Raw genomic sequence first — 16,069 nt, 5'->3', positions numbered from 1 at the left:
ATTTCCAAAGCACAATTTTCTTTTTTAATTTCTCAATAATTTTTTAAAAAATGTTGTAGGACCTTCTTATAACACCTCACTTAACTTCTGGAAGATTTAAGCATGTTAAGGTGTATGGATATATGTGTTTCACAACTTCCAAGATTTTGTTTCCCACAACCTCCCATTTCACAGCCACATCCATTAATAGGATTACTCACATTTCTGCAACAAGTCTCAACAATTCTGTTCCCATAAATTAGCAAATCATATGGAGAAGAAACTACTAAATAAGTTGTTTCTCAAGAGGCTGGGTGAGGCTTAGCCTTGGAAAGCTGCACTGCAAGCCAAGGACAGTATGTATAAATGCACTTCATTGAGTACATCTTTCACTCCATGGAGATCCATCAGCCCTCCAGGCAGATTCCTCCCATGTTTTCTCAGCACACCCATAAATCTTGAAAACCCTCCCACTGAAAAAGAAAACAACACATGATTCTTATTCCAAGGCAAGCACAGCACACCAGCCGATACAGCCAGGCAGATCTGCTTTGATTAAAGACAGATGAATGTGTGGGCCGTTCCTTGGGAAAACATCACGAGCTTCTTGCTGACAGTGATGAAGTCTTTTGACACTTGAATTTTGTGATTTGCAATGTCCACTCTTTTCACACACAAAAAGTAATCTTTCTGAAGTCAGTGGAGTGGGGAGAAATAGGGTCCTTAAAAGAACTGATTCTCAGTAGCTACCACAGGCTAAGCAAACAAACTTTCCAGAGGAAGTCTTAATTTCCAGGGCTTTAGGAGATCCCTGTAGCAAACAGTGCTGACAGAGTGTATCTACATCATCCATTCATTAATCTGAATTACTTCTTTTAGTGCTTCTGCTGTTGAAGCCAACTCTGTGATTGCAGTGCATTTGCCCTGGAAGGATTTCTGCTGTATCATGCACTAGGGAGAAATAACTGTTGAGTACAATTTAACTCTCTAAGCTGAGAGGAAAAAAATGAATAGTAATTATTCCCGCTTGCTTGCCTTTCAGGAAATGTGCATTTTAAAAGCTCATGTAACTATAAAAGCAGTTGCATGCTGAGCAGTTTTGAAAGATTTTTAAACAGTTTGAAATTCATGCTATTTACTGCCTCACAAGGACCACTGACAACTAGGATGGGTTTGGATCCACTGTTTACATTTCATAAATCAGACATGATTGAAACACAGAACAGAAGCCTGAATCTCATGAATCATCTGCTTACATATGGTTTCTCTGTATCAAGATCATAAACATTTGCATTGTTGGAAGCTTTCATGCGTAAGAGGTTTCTCTCATAGACATAAAATTATCTGCTAGTCAATGAGACTCAGAGAGACTCAGATGCAGAAAGTTCTCTCATCCTAATTAGAGGACTAATTATTTGTGGCCATAAGTTTCATTCCTAAATTGGAGTAGGATGTAAGATATCCTCCACTTTCAAGAGTGCATAGTTATAAATTGAATATAGAATAATAGAATAATTTTTTAGAAGTGATCTTTGAAGGTCATTTAGTATAACACTGTTAAAACCAGATGCATCCTTAAGATCAAATCAGTGCTTTTTCCAGTCAAAATTTTAGTATTTCCAAAGATCTAGATTCCACAAGTTTGCTGGGCAACCTGTTCTGGTGTTTAACAACTCTTATTATAATTTTTTTTATATATACCTAGGCAGAATTTTAATTTTACAAATTATTAAGGTCATTCTTACCCTTTCACTGTGGATCTCAGAAGAGAGCCTGGAAATCTTCTCTATAACCATCAATTTGCCACAGGAAGAAGTTGCATTCCCTTTTCTTTCCATCTATTCCCTGTGCTTCACACAACTTCCCATCTCATTGGACTGCTGCTGGGCCTTCTATAGCTTACCATCCAACACTTGGGAAACATGCCAAAATTGGGCACAGTATTTCAGATGAAGCCTCATGAAAGCTGAATAGAGGGTGGTAATGTACTCTCTTTGCCTGCTGGCTGCTTATGGCTCACTAGGGTGTCCCAGTGCACACTTGTGTTCATTTCTGCAATGCCATCCCAACGTCTTGTGTTCAATCACAGTCCCCCAGGGCTCCCTGCAGAGCTGCTCCCCGGCAGTCACTCCCCATGAACTTTGCATTTGTTTTCATTCAGCTTCATAAGACTTCTGCAGCTGCTACTCCAGCTTGTCAAGGTCTCTTCGAGTGGCAGTTCTGTGAATCTGAAGGAGAATCATCCCATTTCATCATCCAGTCCATTGAATGAAGATATCAAACACTAACTGCCTCAACATCACCTCCTGAGGCCTCCCATACCTGTCAGCCAATCATACCTTCAAAATTGACCAACACTCTGAGCACTGCAATACAGCCAGTCCTTTACTCCCCTTACAATCCATCATCTAGCCCATAACTATCTGTTTGACTTCAAGGATGCCATGGGACACCCTGTCAAAAGCTTTGCTAAAGCCAAACACACCCCCTCTCAGTCACTGAGCCAGTCATTTCAACATAGAAGGCAATCAGGTTGGTCAGGCATGATTTACCCTCTTCTGGTGGTGTGGCTGGGTTCTCCCGGTCTCCTTCTTATCTTTCATGTGTCTGGAAATGACTTTCAGGAGAGTGCTTTCCATAGTCCTCCACAGCAGTGATGTAAAGCTGACTGGGCTGCTGTTCCCTGAATCTGTCATCTTGTCTGTCTTAAAAACAGCTGTAGCATCTGCTCTTTTCTAGTCATTAAAAATTTCCCATTCCTGTGGAAGACAGACCCCTGCCCACTTACAGCCAAGTGTTGATCCACAAGATCCACAGCTCCTCTCTGGCTGCTTCCCCTTGACCAGCAGATTTGAGGAAAACACCAACAGTTTCTCTTTACCCATCATTCTGAATTCAAGTAGTGACCCTTGATCTGCTCAAGGTCTCCATTGGCAGTGTCACAACACCCACAAGGACAAGCAGCAATCAGTAGTAGCCTGAGTCCTAAATGAACCTCAGAAAAATATTGACAGTGTTATAGATTTAGGGTTCAGGTGCTCCAAAAATGTGTCCCAAGGCAGAAATCTTGCTCACAGAAGACTTTCATTATCCTTTACCCTTCCTGCCTGAGGCACAGGCTCTATCACCTGAATCAGGTGTAATCACTTTAAGTACTTCCCCAGCAGTGCCCATTCCTTCCCTGCTTCCAGAACCCACCATTCCAACCAAACACTTGTGAGGAGAAACATCTTTTGTTGTGCCAAAAGTCACCATCCTCCAGTTCCTACTTTAACTGGAGTGCCTGTTCTCCTTCTACTTGGATTTAGCCACTAGTTGTCTTTCCTTCTGCACAAATGGGACTGGGATTTTTGACCCTACAGGGACTCTGCAAGTAATCTGACTTCCAGTCATCGTCCCTGTGGTGCCATGACCTGCTCTTCTCCTCCCTCTGCTGCTGACCAGGTCTCACTGATGTCTATGGACCAGATTTGCCATCAGGCCCGCACTGCCCTGTGCCTTCAGCACATCCATCTGGGTTAATAACAATGTCTAATCCACCTTAGAAAGGAGCGAAAATCCTCAATGTCTAAAAAAATTATTTCAAAAATGTCCAGTTTTCTGTTATAAATTATATATATATAATTCCATATATATATATATAACTTACACATTTTCAGATTTTCAGATTAAAGACAAAATTTTAATCACTTATGGAATTATTTCTTCCATAGTACTGAAGGAAATTGTCTTTTCCCTTTTCAGTCTTTGAACCTTGCCTACAAAGACTGCAAAAATACACACAGCATAATAATCACCTATTGAAGCTACAAATTTCTGTGTGAGAAACTACTTCATGTTCTTTCATGAGGTGTCTCATGAATTGTTACCCCGAAGCTATTTCCATATAATTTTGAATTTCCCACCTCCTTCTGACAGCTTTTGAAGCACTCCTTCGTAAAGTGCAGCACCCAGTCTAGGAAAAAACCTCTGTCATCTAGTGAATGTTTAATGTCTGCTTAAATGCTTTGACCACTTTCAGCTTTTTGGTTCTCTATATTGAAATTAACAACAAAATGGTTTTGCCTAAGTTCTTTTCCTCTCCACAATTTGCATTCTTCACCAATGCACATTAAAGAGTTCATAAAAATGCATCATGGACCCATTTAAGGTATGTGATTAACAGCTAATATGAGACATTAACTTGCAGTGCTGTGATAGCAATGATCGTGTACAATTATATTTGATGATGGTAATTCACAACTATAATTTTTGTTATATTTTTAAAATACAGTATGACGAGTGCTAGATATTCTAAACTTCTGTAGAAGATTAAATGAATGCTGATGTAAAACTTGCTGTCCTGCCATAACCACTATTGATGATTGGTCATGTAATTTTGAGTTCTGTCCATCACAACAGTAGCCCTTGGATATACTTATAAAATGTAAATGTTATTCTTTATTAATATCCTTTTTCCCAAGCCCTCATATGATTTTTTTTTTTCTATTAAAAAGGCCTTGATATTCAGTGAACAGAAATATCATCGGGCTATAGAGACTTTTTCCCTTATATTTTCATGTTTAAATAAAATAAAAAAAAAGTTTAAACATCAATTCAGTTGTGTTGGATTTACTAAAAAAAAAAAAATTCTGTCTAAAATCCTTGTATGTAAGAAAAGAAATCTGAGTTCATATTCATTCATAACTAAGAAGCCAATCCTGATCTATGGAAAAAGCTGGAAAAAAATAGAAAACTTCTGGACATGATGAAAGTTTTTCTGAAATGTAGCATATGATTTATTATCTTTCTCCATCCTTGAAAAGATACACAGACCAGAAAAAGACATACAGTTATGCAAGACTTTAATAGCTTTCAAAACCCCCTTCTTCAGTTTTACCAGTGAATTTACCTGTACATTATCTCTGAATAAAAAGAAATGCCTTTCTTTAGATGCAAGAAAGCCTTCTTTATCCTCGTGATGGAGAAGTAATATCTCAGGTTTCCTTGGGTTTTCCTTCTACTGTATCTTACTGCTCATCACAAATATTTTTCTACAATTCAAATACTTCATAATTTAAGCTCCATTAATGGAGCAAAGAAATTATATAGATGATGTATGGAATATTGCACAATTTTAAATTGTTTTGATATTTAGTAAGCAGTTGGGATATTTTAAAAAGAAAATCTTTTTTCTGAAAAGTCAAACAGCTGGGAAAACAGTCATGGTGTATCGTGATTAATATCTTAATTTGTCATATAAAACAAAAGTCAACAACTTGTAAAAATATTTTTTAAAATTCCAGTTTTATGGCATTCAGTTTTAAAATGTATGGTTATTTTAGTATAAATTAGTCAGAAAGAGGAGAATAAAGCTTTTAATCTCAATTCACCCAGTGTATGTTGTTGGACTTGAATAGTGAACCATGATGGCTTTTAAATGAGAGAGAAACCTGGAGAATGTTTCTTTTGTTTTTAAGTCTCTTGTAGTTAATAAAATAATAATTTTTTCCCTGATCTAACTTTGAATAATCTTTTTAATAAATTTAATATATACATATAAACACACATTCTTGGTGACATGTATTTAAATACAATTATTCAATAGTTAAGCACAGAAACAAAAAGAAATAACCAAGTTATTGTTAGTGTATCATCATCATAATTTCTCTTCTGTATTATGATGCAGTATTTTTTTGTATCTCCAGTTTAGAAAGGAACCCTTAATTCCTGTCTCATTTGTTACATATGGTGACAGCAAAGGTGGACTGGTATATTATATCTGCCAGCCATCTGTGTTGGCAGTGTTCTCTCTAATACTTAATTAAATATTTCAATTGGAGAGAAAGAAAAGAGGGATAAATTTTTATTAGTGATCAGCATGCTCACAAGTGAAGAGCAGGACCTTAGTTCAAAAGTCTAGTCAGAATACAAACCAAAAAGTCACCATCTGACAGCTAGACTAGCAGTTATCCCACACTCTGCTCTCTTGCTACCCTGACAAAGTTGTAACAAGTTACATGATCTCCACTATTATAGAAATAAGAATTACATTTTTAATCAGATATTTAGATGGCAATTTTGATGACTGTGGTAAGGTCTCTGAAAGCCCTATACGAAAGACCTAGAGGAAAAGAAAAATTGATCCTGACAAATGAACCATATTAGGGAATCACTGTACAGGAAGAACCCGTCAAAAGGGATTTTTGCCTCATGCTCTGGGTTACTCTGCCTGCACTGAGCTGTGTTAGGCTTATCCAGAAAGCTGAGAGTGCAAAAGGCATGTTTGAACAACACCTAACACATCCTCAGTTGTCAGAGGGGTTGGGCACATTTCTTTGTATTGGTTTAGAGAGGATGTGGCTTACAAGCAACATTTCCTTATACCACAAGGAAAGCAAAGATGTAGGTTGACCATTTCAGTCATGGGATCAATTGGTTTGCCTTGTCCCTGTATCCTTCCATTTTGTAGTGCAAATCAAGAGGCAGACACAATTAAACTCCTCACTTTAAACAAACTGTTGGTCAATTTACATGTATATCAGGTTCCTTACACACAGACTATAACTGCTGTTAGCTGTGAGAGCAATAACATTGAGGCAGCTCCTATGGGGGAAAAATGTTAGCATTCAGCTTTCTAATTATTAACAAGATTAATCTTCTCTCTTGCTGCTTTTAGAATTCCAATCAAACTATTTAAAAATTTAGAACCTGCTCCATGGGAAAAAGAAATCTTAATTGGGCAGGATGTGCAGATTTTCTGCATATAATTGAGAGTTCAGAGTAACTACTCCTTGCCAGTGCTATTGTGAACTAGGAGAGTTGCTCCTTCTACTTCCCCTGTAATAGAGCAGGAGCAAGACCTGGGTTCAAGTCCCCAAAGAGCATTTGCAAATGTGAGGCGATTATAGCAATTAACCACAGGATCTGTGAGCACAGCAGTGGTATAAAAACATTTCAGGTTGGATACCTGATTGAAAATGGAACCATTCAAGACTTAAATGTCACAACAGTAGGCAGTCATGATAAAGGTCTCAAATCACTTGAGCATATCAGTCATTTACTTCTAGTCTGCTTAAATATAACAAGCATGGATTTTTCCTCTTTTTTTTGAGGACAGTTCCAAATGGAGGTAAATGGGAGCAAACTTTTTTTTTTTTTAAAGGCAAAGCAAATAAATAAAAAAAATAAAATATGAAGTTTACGCATTAAGCACTCTCTGGAAAGAGTCCATGGATCATATTCTTTTTTCGTCCTTCCTTTTCCCCACAAAAATCCCTGCCAAAGTTTTCTGCTTTGATACCCCAAATCATACAACCACTAATGAGAAGACTGAGTTACAACCAGTGAGTTATTTTATCCATTACACTGAACTTTGGGGACAGGGAATTTCTTAGAACCACTCACAATACAACTGCAACAACACTAACCACAAACACCCCCGCACTGAAAAATTCACCCTCCACAGCCTGTGACAAGAGGGAAATCCCTGTCTCCCACATGGGCTGCCAGGGAATTTTTGCCATTGCCTGCAAGGACAGAATTTCAGCCAATAATTATGAGATAAATTCAACATCACCAACAGCAGGGTTCCATCCTTTCATCAGATCTCACAGTGACAGCCTTGCACTCGCCTTTTTTATACATAAGACCGTTTTGTGAAGCAGCCAGTGCCCACAGGGGAGATGGGGAAGGGAGTAGGGTTGTTTGTTCTTATAGCAAAATTTCCACAGAGATTTTTGTTAAAAGGTCTATTGCACAGGAAAAACTAAATATTGATTAAAATATTTGAGTTTTATAATGAGGGCTGCAACTTGGAGAGCATAACAGACAGCATAGCTCTACAAGGTGCCTTTTTCTGAAGGCCATCAATGCAAGGAGCTGCTTAATTCAGTTGTAAACTGAGCGCATCTTGCTGAAAGTCTGGTTGGGTGGAATGAGTAAGCTTTATACCACAGTTGCCAAACTTTTCCATTCACGACTCCACTCCTATTTGCACTTCCAGGCTTGCTTCCAGATTTCCTAGTTTGGGAAATGCTGCCTTAAGACCTCAAATTAAAAGCATATGTTGAGATTTAGCCTGACCTTCAGAAATGGCAAAGTAGTTGTAGAAGATGATGAGGGGGCGATAGATGGAGGGGCAGGAAGAATCAATAAGAAGCTCTTCCCCGCACACTAGCAAAATTTTCATTCAAATCACCTTTTTTTTTTAAATGTAGTTTCTTTCTTTAAATGTAGACTGTAATTAGTCTTCCAGCATTCTGCTCTTAGTGTGCATTTGCATGCACCAATTTGTCCATTTCCCATTGCTCATTAGTAACTTTTTACCTTTTGGGTTAATTTATAAGAGTAAAGGTCTCACTCCTCCAGACCACCTAAAATCAAAGGTCAAGCAACAGAAAAAGGATTTTTTAGCAATATGTCCCTGCTGATGACTAGAGAATTCTCCCTTCTGAGATCTCCTTTGGAGATCTCACCTTTAGAGCAGCATGCTCACTCATTTTGTGTTTTCTCTAGCACCAAGGAATGCAGCCATAAGGCAGAAAGCCACGGGAAGCTAGGCTTTCTTAATTCCTCTGCTCAGGAAATATGCATTATGAAGTCACATGGGGCTGGTGCCTACAGGCTAGATGTGACACAAATATGGCAGTGCTGGATTGGATGCCTGTAGAGGGAAGCCTTAGGGTTCAGTGAGGTCAGTGAAATTAAGAGAGCAGAGCCTGCTGGTCCCACAGTGTCTGTGGTGCCTTTAAGCAGGCACTGGGGAGGGTGATGCATGATTACTCCTTTTGATCACACGACAAAGAAAACTTCCAGATGAGCAGCCTCAAGCCACCAGGAGACAAACTGAACTGGTTCTGATGGTGGCTGCAAAGTGGGGGAATCTCTAGAGGCCCTCTTTTTGTATCTCCACAAAACACTTGGATGAAAATGTTTCAGAACATGATTTGTGAACACCTCCTCCAGTCTCCTGGTTTCTGCAGCAAATGCCTGTAAAACCAGATGCTTAGTCTAACATACTTAGTCTTGTCCTTGAAAATTTAATTTAAATCACTAACATAAGGTGCCACTTTGTCAGTGAACAGTGTGGTATGCTGTATCAGTTTTCATCTTTGGACTGTTTTTCTATAAAGGCAAAATTTAAATAAAAGAATTAAAATTATGCTATATTCTGCACTACGATAAAAACTGCAGACAGTGTAATTTAGCATCACCTGATCTGTGGAAAACCAACTGAAAATAAATGAACATTCATTCTGCAGCTGTTTTTCTCAATAACCATAATAATATAGTTGTTAGACATAAACAGCACACATCAGCTCTGGCAGAGCACAAAAAATAATGCCAAGCTAAGTACCTGATAAGCTTTCACATTCAATGTTTCAGTGTAATTCAGTATTTCCCCAATGCAAATGAAAGCAGATGATAGCTGTCGCTTGAGCATATATGGTGCTCTGGATGAGTAGGGGCTCCCAAGTGATGAGTTTAAGAAAAATTTATATTTTACCAGTGATTAAATGTTGTCAATTTTCAGGAGGGAAAGAATCTCTTTGATGCCTGCAAGGGAGGGGAAAAAGATTATAGACATCATTAAAGAAAGAAGGAAAACAAAAGATTAAGCCTGAGGTTTTCAGGAGAGCCTAGGGGAGATATCTTAGTTCAAAAGCCTCTAATTCCCTTAGGCTTTTTTGAAATTCCCAGTCTGAGCATTGCCACACTGGTGACTGCAGTTACTCAACTAAGAAGTGACACTAAGGAAGCTTGAGTAACAGGAGCACTCAATGAGACTCCATTTTAAATAAAATTATACTTGTAACTCCTCATGAGATCTGGCTCCGTTCCCTGTTCTCTACAGGAGCCTTCCACAGTCTGGGGATGCACACACACACACACACATTTCAGCACCTCACCACCACCCCCACTTCTTCAGCTCTTCCTTTTCAGAGCCTAATTGGAATATTTCTGGTACTAGTTCACAACTAAGGTTTGCTCCAGATTTTGCCTGTCTGCTAAGGGAAACTAGAAATTACAAGACGGCTCAAAAGGATACATTGGAGGTGTTGGCTCCGTCTTGTCCAAACTCTGCCCTCACACAAGAGGCATACTGTGCAAGAAGGAGTCCATGAGACCATGGAAGAACACCTTTCTGAAAAAAATAGAGAAAAGATATTTCTGATGGATTTGGGCACACTATAATACATTGTACCTTCTATGTCCATATTGAACAGACCTGCAGTTCGGGTGTGCAGGCTTCAAACATAAACTGTTCTGTGCAAAACATTCCCAGAGGGTTAGCTTAATCAAGAGCCTGTTGGGCTTAATGCAATCTGTAATTTAATTAATCTGTGCATGACAAAATAAGCTCAACATACAAAAAAATCATGAGGTTTTCTGTGAATTCTTAGGATGTGCAAGGTAGGTTCGATGTGTGACCATGACGTAGAGCCAATCTGCACTTGTGTGGGGAAGAAAAGCCAGGATTTCTCTGTAAGGCTGAGTGAAAATATAGATCTTACAGAATTTATGACCATCTGGAAAAGATAAGCAAATTAATAAAACCCTCAAAAATGTCATGTTTCAAATAGTGGGCAAGTATTTCAAAACAATTAAGTACAGTAGGGTCACAAATGAGGATCAAGGAAAGAATGGATCTTATGGGATCCTTATGGGATCCTAGTACCCCAGGATCCAAAACACCAGAAATATGGCTTGGACATATTACCCAGTTTTTCCTTTCTTCATACCATTCATTTTGTAAATGTCCACCTTCATTATAGATGTTAGAATCCTTACTTAGAACATATTTGGAAACACTTCATAACATCTTTAAATTACTGGGACTTTCCTCCCTTCTAATTTTCCACTGTCTGATTGGGAGGATGAGCCAGTTAGAGCCTTTCAACTACTTTCATTTCTCTGCTGTCATTTTATTAAGTTTTCCGGCATAATCTCCTGCTTTATAGGCACAAGGCATAACACCTACAGCTGTCAGATGGCTTTCTGCAAGAAATACCAGAGCAACCTGGAACCATTCATGGCAAATTACAAGAGGGTAGGTATGCTGAGGCTGTCATGACCAAATTTTTAACAGGATTTCAATTATGGGTTTGCTTGCCTAGCATGATCCCTGGCATGACATATAACTGTTCTTGCCAGGTTACTTACTTGAGCATTTTCCTAATTATATTGTGGAAAATGAGTACTTTCAGGTTGTGCCTGTTCTCATAATATATTTTTATTTTCCTACGATATTTATTATTTGAAGTATCACAGGGAAGAAACTAAAACTTAGGTTATCATTCTGTAGGCCATTCTAAAAAAACCTTTTGAATTCAGATATGCTGTATTTTCAAGGTACTTCAGTATTTGGCTTTTTTTTTTATTTCTTTCACCCTGCTGTTTATAAATAAGATGATTTATTTTTGCTTGGAATGGTATTTGTTGAAACACTTTAATTTTTGGCACTTCATTTGTTCTCATTTATAGAAATACAAATATAGAAATTTGTTTGGTTTTTTAAATAGTTTACATCTTCTTCCTACAAAAATGAAAGACTTTGAAGTTCTGGCAATTAAAAAAAATTATCATATTCCATTTTTTCTAAAAAATCCATAAAGTAGGTAAATGGGTAAAAGAAACAGAACATATAATGTAATTGTGTAGCTGAAGTAGAATATTATGAAGTACTCATGTTCATAATCACTAATAAATAAATAGCATCAAATATGTATGAAGCTTGAACAGGTACTGGCAAATCATTTAGGAGTGTTTGTGCTCAGGACAGATTGACAGTTGAGACTCTTGCCTCATCATCTGGAAGGAAAATTTCCACACACACCAGAAAGAACAAAACAAAGAATTTGAATGAGATTCTTGCATCAGTAATTTTTTGTAATAACTCAATTAATCTCTGTGACATGGATGGTGGGTGTGGCTTTTATTTTTTTTTGAGGCTTTTTTGAAGGGTTTTGGTTTTTGGTTTTTTGGTTTTTTTTTTTTTTGTAAGGAAGAGGGTTGTACTCCGGAAGGTATTCACATGACAGTACTTATATAACCCATACTCTACTAATGAAAATTGGGAGGAATGAGTGCCATATTTTAACATCGTCCCACACCACACCAAAGCAAAACATAAAAGAAAAAAAATAAGTCAAGAAATTAATTCACATTTTTTTATCTGGATATGGTTCTTCCCTAGGCTGGCTTTGGACATGCTCACATTTGGAGTTGTGCTCTGGTTGTGTTCCAGTTGTGTTCCTTTAAACTACTGAGTGGTTGAGCAAACCACAGAGTGCAGCAGAAGCAAGAAATAATCCAGCCCCAAGCCACAGGCGTGGGCAGGGCAGGAGGCTCCCTGTGAAAAACAGTGACAGCTCCCAGTCAAGCAGCAATTGCTCCTATTTAGTGTGCTACTGACACCATTAAATTTACCCAAAATTTGCACACCAGGTGTGGGACCCATTTTGGTGATGCTTGACCATGGTGACCCAGGAGAGCACTACCTACCTCTTTTTCTCACATCTGACCTGTATTCTGCATTTCTCACTGCAGATTAGGAAAAAAACCCAAACATTTCATTTGGACATACACACCCTCTTACAGTTTTGGTTTTTCTTTTTTTTCCTGGGAAATTTCTGAATTGTGATGAATACTCTGAGCTTGCAATTTCAGGCACAAGAAGAGGACATTAGAGAGGGAAAAGAGAAGAGAAAAAGGAAAGGAAAAAAGAAAAGAATTTTAAAAAAAGAAAGGAAAGGTAAAAGGAAAGAAAAAACAAGGGCGGGGGGGAAGGGAAGGGGAAGGGAAAAGGGGAGAGGAAAGGCACAATAATGTAAAAATAGCAACCTGGAAAGTGGTGAGTGCATCATTTGCATCCCAGTGGCAAAACATACATGTCATAGAGCTAGCAGACATTTGCTGGAGATATTCTCTCCCCCTCTCCCTACCTCCAAAGTGTTGGTATCTCCAGCTTTCTAAGAGGTGTCAAAACAAATGCAGTGGTAAAATTTGCATCTCTTCTCAGGTAACACAGAGCTTGGTGTTCACCCATATTGCATTCCCTTCTGCAGCTCCACAGGGCACTGTTTTATGTGTGTTTGCAGATACTGAATAGGTCAGCTACCTGTTAATGGCTTATTAGGATAGTCATTGTTTGAGGTGTGAACAAATGAATAACCCATTTGAGAATATCTATAGTCACTGATACAGAAAATATGAAATATGTGAGAAAGAACGAGAGAAATGCACACTTGGAAGAAAAGTAAATTGTAATTAACATCCTAACTTGAGTACATAACCAGATATTAAAGGGTTTGCTTTTGACTGAACATTAATGCCTGAAATAGGTCTGGGAATGAGTGTATTGTCTGCCCTATCCATGATGGTTATTTTATAACTCATGTCTCTACAGCAAACATTTGCAGCTCATTGCAGAATCACACATTTCCAAGGGATGTTATTATTTAAAAGGTGAAGATGATGTGTTTTGAATAAAATAATGTCAGATTTCTGAGCTATCTAAAGTGTCTATAGACTCACACATTTGGGTTGTACCTGCATCTCCCCAAAAATTACATTTTCATATTTTTAAGAAAAACATTGACATTTAATTAAAATGAATTATATAGAGCTCATAATGTCACAGAAATTTTCTTTTTCATCTAAAACCACAGCATTATCTTCAAGTATGATTTTAATGGTATTTTTGGTATTATTATTTCTTAATGGCTCTTATACCTTTCTTTTTTATTTCTGTGTGCTGAGTGGAATTTTGCATGAGTTGCATTTTTACTTTGGCTGTCAATGAAATTTGTTTCTATGCAAAGGCCTGATAAGTACAAAGCATATGTTAAACCTCGTATGTTTAAGTTCATACAGAATGAGATAGGACTGAGTAAATAACAAAGGGATTTATGAAGTAGTTCAAAAGCAAATATCAATATCAATTGATTTGATATCAAATATCAAATGTAAAAATGAATATGACCATCTAAACAATTTTTTTCTTCAAAAACTAAGAAATGCACCAATAAATGCAGAGTAAATTTCAGAATGTTTTGCATGTCAGCTATTTGTTAAAGAAACTAAGGATGTCAAATTATAATTTATAAACCTTCCAAAGATCTCCCTTTTATGTGGTAGTATATTTGCTTGTTCCTTGTTTCTTTACCAAAACAAACCTCAGCTTTCTGTATTCAGAATCATTCTGAAATACCAGTCTGGAGAGTAATTTTTGCATTTCTTGATTTTTGCTGCAGGTCTGAGTTCCCACGCTTGCCCAGCACCAAGAAGAGAGGTTTGGCACTTAAACTGTTCTTGAGCTCATCCAAAACAATAAGGATGAGTTCTGGATGGCTGCAAAACCATAAGCGTGATGTTCTGGCCACTTACCTTAGGATTTTTAATCTTTTCTCCAAGCTGTGCTTAATTCTTTCTGTACTGTGGAAAGATATTAAACCCAAATGAATGAAACACCTTTTTTTCAGATCAATGTCACACAGGGGCTGAGCTCTGCTGAGGAAATATTATGGGATATTTTAGTTTTGGCTCCCTACAGGTAGATCTGAACCTTGGTCTTGCATCTGCTCTGTGATTTTTTGGTCCCCTGTTGGTCAAAAATTTGGATTAGTGTCATGCTCAGCATTGAGGTGAAATCTATACAGGCATGGGATTTGTTTGATAGAATTTTAGTAACTTTGCTTTTTCATTACTCACTTTGAATCACTGAAGAAAAAACCATAGAGGATATTTTTTGTTTGGATGAACTTGTGTTAAAGGCAAAATATTTGTTTTCACACAAAATACAACTCAACTACAAAGACTGACCAAACGATTCAGTTAAATCTGTCTTTCTCGGAAAGCAATGCTCATCTTCTGATGACTTTTGTGGGAAGAGAGAGATTGATCTATCATCAGAATAACATAAATGAAAACATTAATAAAATATATATTTTGTGGGGGAGAGGAGGAAAGGAAGAAGAAAAAAGGAAAAATGAAAAAGGAAAAGATAAAAAGAAATAAGGGAAAAAGGAAAAAAATAATAAGGAAAAATGGAAAGGAAGAGGAAAGAGGAAATAGGAAATAGGAAATAAATAGGAAATAGGAAATAATAGGAAATCAGAAAGTGGAAAGCAGAAGAGAAGAGAAGAGAAGAGAAGAGAAGAGAAGAGAAGAGAAGAGAAGAGAAGAGAAGAGAAGAGAAGAGAAGAGAAGAGAAGAGAAGAGAAGAGAAGAGAAGAGAAGAAAAGAAAAGAAAAGAAAAGAAAAGAAAAGAAAAGAAAAGAAAAGAAAAGAAAAGAAAAGAAAAGAAAAGAAAAGAAAAGAAAAGAAAAGAAAAGAAAAGAAACCTCAGTTTAGGGGTGAAGAGTATCAGTCTCAGTTGTGAAGAATAAAAGGGCAATACAATGAAATATTTCTAAAATTCGTGCTGAGAGATTTACAGAATAACATTTCTTTCTTTGGGGATTTTCACCAAATGTCGGCTAATTATTCCTGACATTTATTCTGAGGTCCCATAGTGAAGAAACACACGACCAGAAAGATTTAAGAAACCAATAATAGCTGATTTAAAATATTTACTGACTCGAAACTTGGAAGGTACAGCCAGAGGGTTCCCCCCATACCTGAGAATGTTGCAGCTGTGCTATTTTATTCATTGGAGACACCAAAGATAGAAACAGGCACTGGATGCTGAAAACCCCCAGTGGAAGCCTACTCACTGTACATGTTCTGCAAACCAGCTTTGAGAACAGTGTGCTGGCCTATTTTCAGTGCCTCAGTCACAGTGTACTTAGTATATTATTGGTTTCTTTTCTGTACACATTCCATGATTCTTCAGCATTTCTTTCAGTATTATTTAAGGGAACATGAGAGGACTGTGTTAAGTAGACCACTGATTTTGATATTTACCTTTTTTTCTTGAAATATACAAGACTTTTATTGAAAAAAGGAAATGAATTTTAATAGAAAAAAGAAAATGCACATAAAATATTTTATAATAATTTTCTCAAAATTACTTCAGCAACAATCACTTTTGTCAAAATTACTTATATTATTTAACTTACATTAATAATATAAAAAAATTTGATCTCAAATGAAAAAAAAGGCCTCA

General features: G+C 37.2%; 1 long non-coding RNA gene across 2 annotated transcripts; it reads right to left on the bottom strand.

Annotated features, from left to right (window-relative positions):
* Positions 1-797: 797 nt before the first annotated feature.
* Positions 798-3,085, bottom strand: LOC135287041 (uncharacterized). 2 transcript variants are annotated; one of them, XR_010350949.1, is made up of 3 exons: positions 2,532-3,085; positions 1,725-2,207; positions 798-930 (listed from the first exon to the last, which is right to left on the bottom strand). It is a non-coding gene; the product is annotated as an uncharacterized LOC135287041 (long non-coding RNA). The 2 variants fall into 2 exon arrangements; XR_010350947.1 differs by having other exon boundaries at positions 798-2,207.
* Between the last annotated feature and the right edge of the window lie 12,984 nt (positions 3,086-16,069).

This window comes from Passer domesticus, chromosome 1 (genome assembly GCF_036417665.1).
Source record: "Passer domesticus isolate bPasDom1 chromosome 1, bPasDom1.hap1, whole genome shotgun sequence".
In the NCBI taxonomy this organism is placed as follows: Eukaryota; Metazoa; Chordata; class Aves; order Passeriformes; family Passeridae; genus Passer; species Passer domesticus.
Note: the sequence above shows the minus strand (reverse complement) of the source record. Positions and strands in the feature narration are given on the sequence as shown.